The sequence below is a fragment of the Callorhinus ursinus genome, unplaced genomic scaffold (assembly GCF_003265705.2).
Source record: "Callorhinus ursinus isolate GAN/ISIS: 27379988/994484 unplaced genomic scaffold, GSC_fseal_2.0 scaffold6, whole genome shotgun sequence".
In the NCBI taxonomy this organism is placed as follows: domain Eukaryota; kingdom Metazoa; phylum Chordata; class Mammalia; order Carnivora; family Otariidae; genus Callorhinus; species Callorhinus ursinus.
In genome coordinates this window covers 21,753,640-21,770,460 of record NW_027397068.1, presented here as the reverse complement: position 1 = coordinate 21,770,460, position 16,821 = coordinate 21,753,640, and the positions used below count along the sequence as shown (strand labels likewise).

General features: G+C 36.1%; 1 protein-coding gene and 1 pseudogene across 1 annotated transcript in view; both read right to left on the bottom strand.

The window, feature by feature from the left end:
* Window positions 1-16,821, bottom strand: part of GRIK2 (glutamate ionotropic receptor kainate type subunit 2) — a 778,198-nt gene that overhangs the window by 754,213 nt on the left and 7,164 nt on the right. The gene's annotated exons all lie outside the window — the stretch shown is intronic.
* Window positions 2,626-3,075, bottom strand: LOC112814708 (small ribosomal subunit protein eS19 pseudogene; annotated as a pseudogene).

The window sequence follows — 16,821 nt, the reverse complement described above, 5'->3', positions numbered from 1 at the left end:
GTGGCTCAGTTGGTTGAGCGTCTGACTTGATTTTGGCTGAGGTCATGATCTCAGGGTCAGGGTCATGAGACTGAGCGGCCTAGGGCTCTGCCTCAGGCTCCAATCTCAGCGGAGTCTGCCTCTCCCTCTGCCCCTCCCCCTCCACTGCTTGATGATGTGAGCGCTCTCACTCTCAAATAAATATAAATCTGTACGATAATACATAAACACCCCTATATGAGGAATTCAATATATGGTAGCTATCATCAACATCATCATCATCATCAGGGTTCTTTATTTTTAATAGATTTAAGTTAAATGCTTTTGAATAGATAAAATTAATCACATGTTGCAAAATTCAAAACCTACAAAATTCAGAATGTACAAAAGGCCATACAGAGAAAAGCAGTCTCTCATTCACCATGAATAACATGGCATTATTTGCGCTGTTCAGTAAGTTTCAGTTTTGTCATACTATTACATGATTACATAATATAATAGTAACTTCTAGAGATCATTCTATATCAATACATATAAAACTTCCTAATCTTTCTTAAAGGCCACATGAATATGCGTAATTAAGTAGTGCCTTATTGTTGGAAAATTAGCTTATTTCTACCCTTTTCGCAGTTGTGAATATCAGTGAAGTAAATATCCTTATGCATAGATTATTTTGCACCTTTGCGAGTAGCCCTTTAGGATGAATTTCTAGAAGCGATATTGGTGGCGAAAGCACATATGTATTTTTTTTTCATTTTGATAGATATTACAAATTGCCCTCCACAGAATTATACCACTTTACATTTCCACCAATACCTTTGAGTGCTTATTTCCCTGCACCTTCACCAACAGAGTATCAACTTTTAAATATCTCTGACAATCTTACACATGAACATTTTCTTTGTACTTTGTTTCCTATCTTTTATTGTGAAGTTTAGACTCTTTTTATACATCTAAGAGTAATTTGTATTTTCCCTTCTATATACTATTTCTTCATGGTCTCAACTCACATTTGTTGGATTACTGGCCTTTTTCTAAAATTTATTTTTGGGAAAGCTATATATAATCCAAATACCCATCCTTTGTCAATTGTATTTATTTTTCCCCATTTTATCTTCTCATATTTTATTTTTATGTGAAGTTATACATCTTTTCTTTCAGTGTTTAACTATTTTATATTATCTCTAGAAAAAATTTCTCTCCAAGAACAATTTTTTTAAGTCTTTCATAATTTCTTCATGTATATTTATGCTTTCACTTTTTACATTTAAGTCTTTGAATTTGTTTTAGCACCCCCATTTAGCTGTTTCATCCTTATTTGCTGAATAATTCATCTACTCACCATTAGAATATAATATGATTTTCATCAGATGCCAAATCCTTTATTAATAAATTGTATCTTTTTCTGGATTCTCTATTTAGTTCCATTGATCTACTTGCCTATCCAAGCAGTTGCTGTTTTAAATTCTGTAGTATTTATACTGTTCCAATATCTGTAATATAAGCAATTTATTACTACTTTTTTCCACATAAAACTTAGAATCAGATTATTTAATTCTAAAAACACTTATTAGTATTTTTATTGAGATCAAATTAATTTTTCAGGATTAATTTAGAGAAAACTATGTTTTTATGATATGTTTTCCCACTCAAGAATAGAAAATGCTTTTTCTTTTCTCAGTTATACTTTTGGATATTAGCACATTAGAGCTTTCTTTGTGTATATCTTTCATATTTCTTATAAGTTTGCTTCTAAATATTGCACTTCTTCTGTTATTTCATCTTTTCTTAATTATATTTTCAAATTGGTTTTTGTGTAACTACATAAAAGGATCATTGATTTTGGTTATTAATTTTTATAGAACAACCCACAGCAACATCATTGATTTTCTTAGATTTGATTCTTTGGATTTTCCAAGTATGATATTATATCATTTGTTGAGAAAAATAATCATTTTATCTTTTGCTTTCCAGCTTTATAGCTCTCATTTCCTCTCTGTTCTAATTGTTGAGACTGATAACTCCAGACTACATTAAGTAATAGTGGTGATAGTGGACACCACCACACTTTAATTTTTGCACTGGCTTGAGGGTTGAGATAGATATATTTTATCAAGTTAAGAAATTATCTGTCTAATCCTACTTTGTTAAAAATATTTAAATAGATACTGAATTTTATCAGAGGTATTTTTCATTTTTCACAAATAACTTTATGATTTCTTTCACTGGAATTATTCATTTAGTGAATCTTATTTAATCATTTTTATGTCACAGTGTTAACAACAGATATTTTGGCTAAGACACTAAGGTGAGAGACAAAGAACTACCAAAGTGAGTGGTAAGACATAACACTCAGAAGAACTTGCAAAAATTTCAGGGCCTGAAACCAGCTACAATAGAAAGACACTGACTTCTCATCATTGCCTACCTGTTTCTAACAGCAGTTAAGTCCTTTCTTTTTTTTTAATGTTTTATTTATTTATTTGTTTGTTTATTTATTTATTTATTTTGATGTAGTGTTCCATGATTCATTGTTTGCGCATAACACCCAGTGCTCCACGCAGAACGTGGATTAGCTAAATGTTATCTTTTATTGTCTTTTTTTTTCTTTTTCAGGATTATGATGAGGCAATTTATTACCCCAACATGTGTTCTAATGCTTCTTGTTGGCAACTGCCACCTGTCCAGTGAGTCTGTCCAGATCCGTCTGTCCCTGAGGTGTCAGTTTGCAGCCCCCACCTTGGTCTTTTCCCACCACTTTCAGGCTTTCTGGGGCTTGGAGGACCCTGTAGGCCAGGCTCTTGGAGCCCCTGCTGAAGTGGCTGGCTCGAACCCCGTTTCTCCGACGTTCCCCGCAGGTCTTGGTCCCCGAGGTGACCCTGGGCGGCGCTGCCCCAGAGGTCCCGGTGCCGTGCTCTGGAAGCAGTTCGTGCGTAGAACCAGTTTTCATCACAGCAAGCAAGCTCTTTGCGCTTGGCCAGCTTGACAGTGCCCACTCATTCAGGGAACTTCCAGCTTCCCAGACTTTTGGAAGAAAGCTGCCAGCGCCCTGACGAACTCCCGCGGCTTCACGTCTTCTACAGAAACTCCACGCATCCTGCAGCCTCCGCGCTGCCCGCCAGGGGACCTTTGCCTTGTCTTCATTTTATGTTATTGATATCGTTGTTTTTTACTAAAGCAGCTTTTGAGTTGGTTTAGTTATGGGATTTTTTGTTATCCAGTTTTCAGTCTTTTTTGTCAATTCCTTTCTTCTGCTTTCATTTAACCAATTCTTTCTTGTTTTTATAATATAGCTCGGTGTTTTGTTTTGTCCTTACTGGTTTACTTATACAGGTTCTTAAGTATATGTATTTTCTCTGAGTACTATTTTAGCTGGATACAATTGGTTCTGCTAGGTAAAGATACAATTATTATTTTCTAAATGTTCTTAATTTTTGGTTAGGAGTTCCTTCAATCATAAGTTTGTTGTTTTTTAAAGATTTTTTATTTTTTTAAGAGAGAGAAAGAGAGAGAGAGCGTGAGCAGGGGGAGGAACAGAGGGAGAAGCAGCCTCTCTTGCTGAGCAGGGAGCCCAAGGTGGGGCTCGATCCCAGGAGCCTGGGATCATGACCTGAGCCAAAGGCAGATGCTCAACCCACTGAGCCACCCAGGTGCCCCCCCTTTTTTAATCGTTAATTTTTTAATGAGTTTTTAATTTTCAGGTGACAGGATTTTTATTTTCTAGTTTTATTTACCTCTGAGCAGAAAATACTGCTTTTACTCTTTCTACTTTTAAATATTTGTTTAGTTTTTGATGTGCATGATATGAAGCCATTTTTCTAATGTATATAAGCACCTTAAAAGAAGGTATATGCTGTTTTCTTTAAAGAGTTTGATATTTATCTATTTATACCCAATTAAGTATAACACTATTATTTAGTTTTATACCTCTCCTTATTTTTCACCTTTTAATTTATAATTTTCTGAGAAATAAATTAAAGCCTCCTTCTACCAACAGAATTCTGTCTATGTCATATTGTATTTTGTATATTTTGAATCTTGCATTCAGTGAAATAAAAAAATAAAAGGGAGAATCATAAAGCCAAAAGCTGTTTAAAAAAGAGATAAAATTGATGAACTCTAGGCATACTAAGACACACCGAGAGACATCTAGAGAGAGACAGAGAGTGCAAAGTTACCTATCTCAAGGGTAAAAAAAGGGATTATCACTATAGGTAATAAAAGAATAATAAATATCAAGAGTATATTTATGCCAATAGATTTGGCAACTCAGATCAAGTAGACAAACTACTTGAAAGACAAAAAAAATCTAAAGTGATTCAAGAGAAAAATAGAAAATCTGAGATGACTTGAAAGTATTAAAGCATTTCAATTTATAGCTATAATAAAGAAAATCCCAGGCCTGAATAGCTTCAATAGTGAATTCCATCAATCATTACGGAAGAAATAATACAAAAACTACATAAACTCCTTCAGGAAGTAGAAGTATGGACACTTCTGAACTTCTTTTATAAAACTAGCATTGCCCTGATACCAAAATAAGACACAGACCTTACAAGAATTTCTTATGAATAGAGACACAAAAGTCCTCAGCAAAATATTATAAAGTCAAATCCAACAATCTCTAAAAAAGATTTTTACACCATGACTGTCTACTTTTTTTTTTCAGGAATCAATGGTTGGTTCAAGATCTGAAAATCAGTCAAAGGTAGTTCAACATATTAACAAACAAAGCAGGAAACAACATGATTATCTCAATAGATGTGAAAGAAAGCATTTCACAAAATTTTATATTCACTTATAAATTAGTAATAGAAATGAGCTTCTTCAATCTAATAAATGGTATGCACAAAACACCTACATCTAACATCATCTTCAATGATTAAAGATGAAAAACTTTTTCCCTAAGATTGGGGGGAAAAAGAGAATGTTCACTCACAGCCGTTCTATTCCACAATGCAAAGGAAGTTGTAGCCAGTGAAATAAGGCAAACAAGAAAATAAGGAAAGGAACAAAAGGTGAGGAGAGAGCACAGGAAAAATGGAAAAAAAATGTTCTTACTCTAAGACAACATTATCATGATCATGTACATTGAAAATCCTAAAGAATCTACAAAAGACTCATCATTTTAAGCAGATTCACAAGTCCACAGAATACAAGGAGACTATAAAAAATCAATTGCATTTGTACCCTGACAATGAAAAATTAGAACTTAAAATTGTAATAACTACCACTTTAACTGTATTCTAACATGAGATAATTAGGGATAAATTTAATAAAATACATGCCAGATCTGTACACTATAAACTGCAGAATATTGCTGAGAGAAACTAGTGATCTAAATTGATAGGAAGGCATGTCATATTCATGGATACAGACATAATGTTGTTAAGATGTAATTTCTACCCAAACTGACCTATATAGTCAACATAAAATCAATCAAAACCTCAGAAGCATCATTATAGAACTTGGCAACCTGACTCTAAAATTTGCATTGAAAAGAAAGGACCTCTAAAAGCCAAACACTGGAGTGTCCTGTCCAAAGTTAACTCTGGTAAATCAAGAAGGGGATAGACTGGCGGTGGCAGGTCTCTACACAAAGAGTTGTTAATGGGTTATATAACAAGTTCAAAGTTGAGGACTTAACTTTAAAAGTAGAATAATTAAGATAATGTGGTATCGGCATAAGAATAAATATACAGAATAATGTAACAGAATACAGAAATGCATTCATTGATATAACACAAAATGATTTCGAATAAGGGGGCCAAGGTAATTTAATAGGGAATGGATACTAGTTAACAAATAATAATGGAAAACTAGATAACCATATAGAAAGATAGAAACCTCAATCTTTATGTCACAATACACATGGAAATTAACTAAAATAGCTATAAACATAAAACCTAAGCTTTTAAAAATTCTAGAAGAAAGAGAGGAGAAAATATCTGTGGCCTTGGGATAGGCAAATATTTCTTATATCACAAAAGAAAAATCAATAATTGGACTTCATCAAAATTAAAATCTTTGACTTTTCAAAAGAGACTGTTAAGAAAATAAAAAGGCTAGCTACAGATTGGCCAATTTACTTTTTTAAGTTTTTACGTAAATTCTAGTTAGTTAAAATACAGTGTAATATTACTTTAGATGTACAATATAGTGACGATTGGTTGATTTAAACACACACACATGCATGGACGTGCACACACACAAATATATATGTGTGTGTGTGTATATATATATATATATATAAGATTTGTACCTATAATATATACCAATAACTCTTACAACTTGTCAATTAATAGGAAATATATATATATTGGTCTCTGCCCCAAGTTCCTGCTAATATTTGGTTTTTGACCCCAGTTCCTGATACAGAGCTCCTAAATCCTTCAGAATTTCCTGCGTTATAGGAGCATCTTTTGTTCTCATAAGGTAACTCTTGGTGGCCTCCTGGAGAGGGGCTGATCACTAAAGACCAAGCCATGACAAGAAAGGTGGAACTTCCAGCTCTATGCCCCATTCCCTGGAGGGAGGAGAGGGGATGATAATTTAGTTAATAGTTGACGATGCCTATGTGATGAAGCCTTCATAAATATTCCAAAAGTACAGAGTTCAAAGAGCTGCCAAGTTGGTGCCAGGAGGGTGGAACACCCCAACTCCACAGAGACAGAAGCTCCTGCATTCAGGATACATCCAGACCTCGCCCTATTTATCTCTTCATTTGGCTGTTCATGTGTATCTTTTAAAACATCCTTTGTAATAAATCAGCAATAGTAAGTAAACTATTTTCCTGGGTCCTGTGAGCCACTCCAGCAAATTACCAAACCGAAGGAGGGGGCCATGGGAACTTCCAATTTACAGCCAAGTCAGACAGAAATTGTGGGTAACCTGGGGACCCACCACTTGCTATTGACATCTGAAGTGCAAGGCAGTCTTGTGAGATCGAGCCCTTAATCTATGGGTCTGCACAAACTCTGGTTAGTGTCAGAATTGGAATGAATTATTAGGACACTCGGTTGGTGTCAGAGAATTTGTCAGAGTGGAAAAATATCCACATATCTGGGGTCAAAATGGTTAGGAGTAAAGGAAATAAGTGGGTTATTTTTTTATACATATATACAACTTAGTAAGAAAACAACCTAATAGAAGATAAGTGAATGGCCAATAAGCACCATAAAGATGTTTAACATCATTAATCATCAGGGAAATGCAAATTAAAGCTTCAGTGAAATCCAATACATACCCACCAGGATGGCTAAAATTAAAAAGACTGACACTATCAACTTTTGGGGAAGATGTGGATTAACTGGAACTCATATATTATTACTTTAAATGTAAAATGATACAACCACTTGAGAAAAGATTTGGGAAGTTTCTCATAAAGCTAAACATAACATAAAATACAAAAATTCCATCCCTATTTACCCAAGAGAAATGAAAATATATGCCCATACAAAATCTTGTTCAAGAATATTCATACAGCTTTATTCATAATAACCAAAATGTTAGAATAACCTTGATGTTGTCCATCAATCGGTGAATGGGTAGGGATATTGTGGTAATACTTACAATGGATGTACTCAGCAAGAAAAACTAGCTACTGATTACCATGCAACAACGTAACTGAATCCTAAAAAGCAGTATGATGAGGAAAAATCCAGATATAAGAGAATAAATACTATATGATTCCATTCCCATGAAAGTCTGAGTATAGGAACATTTAATCTATGGTAACAGAAATTAGGTCAGTTGCTGTCTGGGGTCAGAGTGGGGGTGGGGATCGACAGTAAAGGGGCAGAAGAAAACATGTTGAGATGACGAAAATCTTTATTGTGATAATGGTTATGTTTGTCAAAATTCACGGAATGTTTACATTGGAGGTTTTTCACATAAAATACTTCAATTAAATTGATTTTTTTAAGTGAAAGCTGATTCTTTATATTGGAATTGGTGGTGATTCTATATGTGAGTGATGGATTTTATATAAGGTACTTGGTTTGCAATGGGAGATTTTATTGAGGAAGTTCTATAAGGGGGTAGACTCTGGACTTTGGATTTGAATCTTTGCGTACAAAGTACTCAGCTCATCCTGAATGATGCTCATTGATTTCTTTTCCCCACACATAATTGTGAAGTTGACTATAAGAGGGCCAAGTTTTGGGGAGCCTAGGTGGTGCAGCCACATAAGCATCCGACTCTTGGTTTTGTTCAGGTTATCTCAGGGTCGGGTTCTCAGGGACATGAGATAGAGCCTTGCATCAAGGCTCCGCACTCAGCGTGGAGTCTGCTTAAGACTCTTTCTCCCTTTTCCTCCCCACTTTCTCTTTCTCTCTCAAGTAAATAAAATCTGTAAATAAAAAATAAAAGAGGGTCAAGCTTTTAGCATAAGACAGAGAAATTGGTCTGAGGCATTCTCTTTCAGAGATCTTTAAATAGTACCTCATTTCTCTGTAGAGATTGTGGTGGTTAATTTTGTGTGTCAACCTGATTGGGCTAAGCAATGCCCAGATAGCTGGCAAAATATTATGTCTGGGTGTGCCCACGAGGGTCCGGACTGAGTGAAAAAGATTGCCTTTACCAATGTGGGTGGGCATTATCCAAGCTGTTGAGGGCCTGAGTAGAACAAAAAGGCAGAGGGAAGGGTAAATTTGTTCACTTGCTGGAGTGGAACAAAAAAGGCAGAGGGATGGTGAATTTGTGCTCTTGCTTGAACTGGGACACCTATCTTCTCCTGCCCTTAGAAATTGGTGCTCCAGGTTCTCAGGCTTTTGAATTTGCACTATAACTACAACAACACTTTCCTGGGCCTCCAGCTTGCAGAGGGCAGATCATGGGCTTCTCAGCTTCCATAATCATTTGAGCTAATCCTTCATAATAAACTTCTTTCTATATCTATCTATATATATATATACTATTGGTTCTGCTTCTCTGGAGAAACCTGATGAATACAGACATATAGGAAACCCACTGTTAGTTTCAATTCAAATGGTCCTATTTATTCCTATGGAAAAATGGAGTTGTACATTGTACACTTTTACCCTTTGTATAGGTTTGTATGTATGCATATCTGTGTCTAATTTCTTATTTTCATTATGTTGTCCTTTTATTCTTTTAATGGGTCCTTTAATTTTTTTTAAAGATTTTATTTATTTATTTGACAGAGAGAGACACAGTGAGAGAGGGAACACAAGCAGGGGGAGTGGGAGAGGGAGAAGCAGGCTTCCCGCCGAGCAGGGAGTCTGATACGGGACTCGATCTCAGGACCCTGGGATCAGGACCTGAGCCGAAGGCAGACACTTAATGACTGAGCCACCCAGGGGCCCCTAATGTATCCTTTAATTTTTATTTTACTTTTTAATTAGCAAAGCCTATGGTGGGCAACATTGTTGCTGTAGTTTTCTATACTATGTGGATAACTATGGTGCTGTGTCCAGATATGTAAAATACATTAAATCTGGGGGTTCTAAGTTCTCCTCATGATAAATGATAAATCACCCAGTTGAAAATAGAATATCTTAGGTTATTTTATTACAAGTAGATATGAAGCTGAAAGAAAGTGATTTCTAGGTTCCTACTTCTACAACAGAAGAGCAGAGGCTTGTACTTCTCTTCCTAGTTGTTCTCCACAGCTCTTTCCTTACACTTCATGTAAACTAAAGAATGTATTATTTCAAGAAAGCCAGATCTGGGTTCAAATTCTGACTTTATCATTTGCTCTGGCACTTGCGTGACAACCCTCTAATTTCTCAACTCTCTATTAGATGGGAATAATAATACTACCTTTTATGAGTGAGAGAGAATCCATAGAGGTTGGGTATATCAGTAAGGCTTCATGGAGTTAATGACATTCAAAATTTCCTTTATTCACAGGTAGTTATCAACAAATGGGATGAAGAATGTAGCATTTGAAGCAGAACACTGCTCTCAGCAAAGGAACAGAGGTAAGAAATTACAGGGTGTATTTGATATATATAAATATATAACTGGTATACAAGTTTGTACATGGAGTGAAAAAATTTTTAAGATTAATTAATTTATTTACTTATTTTTGAGAGAAGGGGTGGGGAGAGCCGAGGGAGGGGCAGAGAGACAGAGAGAAAGAGAGGGAGAAAGAGAACCTCAAGTAGACTCCACGCTGGGCACAGAGATTGAGGTAGGGCTCCATCCCAGATCATGATCGGAGCTAAAATCAAGCCAGACGCTTAACCAACTGAGCCACCAGGCGCCCCTGGTGTGGGAAATTTTAGAAGAGTTGTGAGAGATAAAACTCTAGGAGGGCCTTGAATGACAAGACACAGAATTTGGACTTATATAATTACGAATGGGGATAAACAAATGTTCTTGCCCAAGACAGGGACTGCTCAGAATTATACTTAAAGAAAAATATTCTGGTAATAATGAAAGGAATACCTGGAGCTTGAGAAAACAATTACCAAAATCAAAGAGTGTGGCAATTAGGAGTTTAACATAAAGCAGAACATCAAATGTAAGACACCATCAGTGGTAAGATGCATCATTAGTCTACTTACTAAAATGAAAGAACAGAAAGGACTGCTAATTAAACTATGACACATCCTAATACATCACTGATTGTAGGACATATTCCAGTTTCAGAGATGTTACCATGTGAACAAATACGTATTTTAGAATTGATGAAATATGGTATAATCGTTGTAATGAAAAGGAAGAAGTGATTAAAAGTTTTGACAGAATCTGGTAACCGAATTACCAAAAAGGGAGTGGGAATAGAAGGAATCAAATATGGAACTGAGATTTTTAGTTTTATTTCTTAATGCTAGTATCAAAAAATTGGAATGATGTCATTGTGGTACCACTAGAACTTCTGGGATGTTGTCGATCAAAGGGTTGGAACATGAAACAGAAGTTGTAGGCATGGTTGCTATTTAAGAGTGGTATTTGAGAATCACACATTTAGGAATCATCATTGAAGTCATGGGAATATGTGAGCTCACTAAAGAACAAAGAATATGGAAAGAATGGAACTAAGGACAGAGAGGTATATTTTTGCAGCAGAAAAAAAGAACAAAGAAAACATAAAGAAAAAGAATTAAAGAATAGAAAAACAGCCATTCTAGGATAGGAAACCCAAGTTAGGGAAGAAAAACATTTCCAGAAGAATATGTGTTGGTCATTAGTGTTAGTGTCTGTAGAGTGGTTAAGAATGAAGGAAGCCAACTACTGGAAACAAAAAACATGGTTCTGTTTCAAACAAAGTTAATTAGTGAAGTTAGGATTTTACGTGCTGAAAAATATTATCAAAAAACATGCTGAACAGATTTTATGTTCTTTTCTTTTTTGAGAACTTTCCAGCATTCAAGAGGGACACATTTTGTTTTAAAAGCTAGTATATAGGTGTTTAGAATCTGCCCCACATTTTTAAAAGCTAATGCATGCAATTTACTAGTAATCTTAACCAAATCTGAAGCATAGCTGTCATAATAACTTCTCTACTTCCCAGTACTGCAGATGGTCATTAGAATTTTCAAAGAGAAAAAATAAATGCAGCATCCAGAAATATAAAAACAGAGAGCAAAACATTTTTCCAAATGAATAAATAAATATTAATATGACTCATATTACAAATACTTTCTAACAGAGGCTAAGGATATATGGCAAATACTTTCAGAGCCATAAGCTCTACCCCATCACACCTTCTCACAGGGAGCATATTTTCACTGGGAGGAAGCCGCTCATCTTGTGCCCAGCTCCTCACTCATCTCCAATACAACCTATTATGTCACATGAAGGAAGATGGGAACTTACTGGGTCCCCACATGCATGGACCTCTCTTCCTCCATGCCAGTTTATTGTTTGCTTTTGCTTGTTTGTTTTACAGCTTGTGTTGTATTTTTTAGTGAGAAGAATAACCCAGCATCCTAAATCATCTAATGCTGGACAACATGGCCTTTGAGGACATTGTAAAACTAAACACATTTCTAGGACCATGCCTGGGAAAAGGGAAGGAGGATAAGAAGAAACAAATCACTGTATTCGACTACTTCCACTCTGAACATTTTTCTGCTAGCAAAATCATAGTAAAATGAGCAACAAGGAAAGCCTTGATGTAGAAAACGTAGACTCAAAAAGTAGGGACAGAAATTAATATTTATTAAGCATTTAAATACGAGCCAAATCCTCTGTTACGTGTTCTAGAGATATTCTTCTATTTTATTCTCAAAACTACACTATGAGATGTATCTTATTGGTCCCATTTTCCAGGTTCTGATACTGAAGATGCAAGAGATTTTTTGTCTACTGTGTGACAAATCAGGATTCAAATTCAGGTCTCACTCCAAAATTCATGACTTTTCCACAACACAGTGTTACCTGCTTGAATAATGGGTGGAAGTGAGAACTGACACTCAAAGCCTTGTTTGGAGCATATTAATATGTATGTGTATAGAGGGCTCAGTCTTCTTTTATTGCCATCAACTTAAATATCACCTTCTCATCACGTGCTTCTATGTCAGCACTCACCTGTTTTCAGTAGGGAGACACCAAAGTAGACAACCTAGGATTTAAACCTAGTCCACACAAAAATATTTTATTTATTTATTTATCAGAGAGAGAGAGAGAGAGAGAGAGCACAAGCAGGGGGATCAGCAGGCAGAGGGAGAAGCAGGCTCCCCACTGAGCAGGGAGCCCGATGTGGGACTTGATCCCAGGAAGCTGGGACCATGACCTGAGCTGAGCTGAAGACAGACTCTTAACTGACTGAGCCACCCAGGTATCCCCCAGTCCATACTTTTAAAATACTATAAGCTGCTTCTATTAGTTAGATAAAAGTGGTTTATTGTTAGCTATTTCTATTTGCGTATAAATAATAGCCTAAAATCTTTTCAAATTATATTTTTAGTGGGACACATGTGCCCCAGCATACAATATTTCTTACAAGAAATCTACTTTTTCTATTCTATATGCTGCACATTAACTTTTTTTTTTCAAAGATTTTATTTATTTATTCATGAGAGAGAGAGAGAGAGAGAGAGAAGCAGAGGGAGAAGCAGGCTCCCAAGGAGCAGGGAGCCCGATGCGGGACTCGATCCCAGGACCCTGGGATCATGACTTGAGCCGAAGGCAGACGCTTAACCATCTGAGCCACCCAGGCGCCCTGCACATTAACTTTTGACAAAGAACTGTTAAAATACAGCTATTGTATCTCAAATGCCCACCAAAAATAACTAATATGGGAAAGTGGGCCCCTAATCTGTGACACAAAGGTAAAAATATCTACCTCCTAATATTGTTGTGAATATTAAAGATGATTTATTCATTCAGAAATGATTTGTTGAGTACCTGCTATGTGCCAAGAATTGTTCACATTAGGTAAATCGTCCAGCAACAAGCATGGCACATACCTGGTGCTGAGTGAATAAGGGCGTAGTCCTCACCTCATAGGATCCCAAGAGAACAGACATGCAGCTATTGAAGGGACTGCTTGTGACTTCTGAGAGGTGTCCTTTCTCCTTTGCCCCCTGGCAGCACAGTGATCACTGAAGGCAATTGCTCTTTCCTCAGCAGAGGCACTGCCCTGTTTCCTTTCCCACAGCTACTTGCCTGGATGACACAGTGCTGTATAAAAGACCAGTGATGGCCCCTGCATATTGGCTTTTATGCTGTTTACTTCTTTACAGCAGGCTAGGATTTTTATGCCAAAGCCGACCAAACTTAAGTTCTTACACATGCAGTGGCTTTAAATATAACCCAAACAAGCATATTTTTAGCCATTTAGAGCCTGCCTGCTTTGCTTACCCCGTGAAACTGTACCCAACATCTGCTAATCATAGATAAGTCAAACTAAGTACGTACAAACAACAACAAAAAAACACTCTTAAGAAACTAGAAAGTTGCTGTTCACGGGGTATGAAGCTTCAATTATACAAGATGAAAAGGTTTTAGGGTATTATTTACATGCAAATAGAAATACTTAATAATAAACTATGTTGATCTAGTTTATAGAAGCAGTGTTTTATATTGTATTTAAAAGTGTGAACTGGTTTTAAATCCCAAGTGGGCACTTAGTAACTAAGGACCTGGCCAAGTTACTTACCTTCTCTAGGCCTCAGTGTTTTGATCTGTGAAATAGAATAACATTTAGGATAACCCATATTAAATTGCTGATATTTGACAGTTTTTGATCTAGAAAGAGGGCAATTTCAGATGGTTTCATCTAAAAACTAACTCTAATATGTATACCAAGGGGATTATAGAAATAATATGTGGAGAGCATCCAGCACACTTCCTGGAATATATTCAAACCACAATAATGGTCTCTCATATTTCCTCTCAATTCTCCATGGATGATGCTGACCTTTACATATAATCTGGTGTTAATTTTCTGTGTTGGAGAAGATAGCCAGGGGATGGAAAACCAAATACTGCAAGTGATAATCATAATCTCTAAGAGCTAAATTGGACCTTAGGTGTGACTTACTCCAGCCTACTAATTTTTTAGGTGAAGAATATGAACTTGGCCACTAATGGAGAACCCCTTCACCATCCTAGGTTAGGATCATGATCTATAAACCCCCAATTTTTCTTATAGAACCAGTCCATCTGGATGTCACAGAATAGCTCTCAACTTAAAATTTAAATGCCAAAACATGTAAGAGGGACTTTTGGTGATCATTTTAAAGTTTAAAATATAATTTAACATCATTGGCAGTTTAGACCAATACAAATATGCTAAACATTACAAACTGCAACCATTTCACAAGGTTTAAGTCACCAAGAACATTTATTAAAACAGAAAAAATCCCTAAAAGAGAGCTAAGACATTAAATTAGCTCTAATTAAACAATATAGATCTTAATACATTGTCCATGCTACTTCCTCTGAATTTCTTCCCCTTATATCAACTATTCATATACCTTTAGGGCCTCCTGGGCTTACTTAGTCCACGTAAACTTTAACATAATAATATAATATTATTCACAAAATCTTTAAAAAGTAGAGGCCACCCTTTTTTATTGTAGGCATGCTATTGGTTTACACACTGCTACAGTGTATATACAGGCTATACCCAAAATAAGAATACCAGCTGCAGGAAATAGCAGAGTGTCATGACCACTTCAATTAAGAAGTATAGTCATTTGTTAGCTTAATTAAAACTCTAGGCTTTGATTCAGAAAAGTGTTGACTGAAATTTAGCCTCAACTAGACTCCAAATTGGCAAAAAAGCAAACATGTTTATATATGGTCAGTAATGGCAGACAGCCTTGGAAAAATGGGGTTGAAAAACAAGGAATTATTTTCTGGGTATGGAATGTAAGCATACCATAATCCCTTTTTCCTCTGCTTATACCCATCCATGGTATTATTATATAGCCTATGGAATTCAAATTGCGTTGCAATCTGTTTTTTGCTAATGTACTGTGCCAAGTGGGTTAACAACTCAGAAACATAAAACTACAACTCCAGCCCATTCTTAATAAAGAGTAAGTTATTGGCTAGGTTTTTATCTGGAGTAGTAGGGTTGGTGTTCATACACAAGGGGACAAGTTAAATAGAACAAATTAAGAGAGGAAAAAGAAAAAAGTAAAAGATTGCCTCAGAGATGACTGAACAAGGCCACCAAAGATTCAGGAGCATAGCACTACTCTGTCACTTATTTTCCTACAGTATATTCCAAGGTTGTTCCTAAGCAATCCTGGCAGTACTCATTTTTGCATCCACTACACTGCGCTCACTGCCTAGCCTAGCAGGGGATCAGTTCATTTTTTTCTGATTAAATTTACAAGAATCACGCAAAAACAATTGCACTGTGAGTTTCTCCTCTGATACCCCAGTCAACCAAATGTTAAAGTGGCGTATGGCATGAAAGCAAGCTGCAGATGGCCCAACAGCAGCCATGCACATCTGGCACAAGGCTGTCTGAGTTTGTATTTGCCAACTCGCCAGATGACTCTTTCTGGAGAAAAGCCCAATAAGAAAAATTCACTCGTCTTCCTTCTACGGGCTCAATGCTTGAGCTGCTCTTCTTAGCCTCATCTGTATAGCCCAAACAATCACAGATTCTCAGCCCTTCTAAAAGAGAAAGAGTGAGAGAAAACAAAACAAAACAAAAACAAAAACAACACAACCAACAACTCTAATTCAGTTTGATTGTAAATGGCACCCAGATTTTCTGATTTTACAACCTCTGTGTAACCACTTAAGAGCTTTATCTTTGGGAGCTAGTTAGATAGCCTATAAAATGGAAGAACATTCGGTGTAAATGATTATGCAGTGGGAAGAATACATTGATAGAAGTTCAGGAATATCAATCTCCCTCCAAAAGTTTTCCAGCTAGATATTGGAATCAAGCTGTCAAGATATTTCCAATCTAACCCAATTTGACACCAGGGGTCCAACTGGAATAGAATATGAAGAAATCCCTCTTTTGCTACAAAAATTATTTTATATGGTAGGTAACTTATATGTTCTAGGGGAAGAGTGCATGCTCTCTTTAAGCATGAACTATCTGTGTAAGATGTCTGCAGGAGTCATTTCTGCTAATCTCTTCACAATTCCAACTCTCAAATAATTTGCATTTACCTAAACATAACATGAGGTAGCCTGTTTTCCTATATTTGCATATGCTTTTCACTCTATTTGAAATATTTTTCTTCTACTTTTTGACTTAATACTATCTTATTCATCAATCAAAATTCAAAATGTTACCATCTCTATAAAGATTTCTCTTCTTCCTCCTTTTCACCAGCTCCCCAAAATACCTCCTTTGTGTTTGCATAGTGTTTTGAGCATGCTTTTTTTTTTTTTTTAATGCACTCTCCTAGTTTATCTCCTTGATTAGAGTGTTGGTTTGTGATGGCTGCC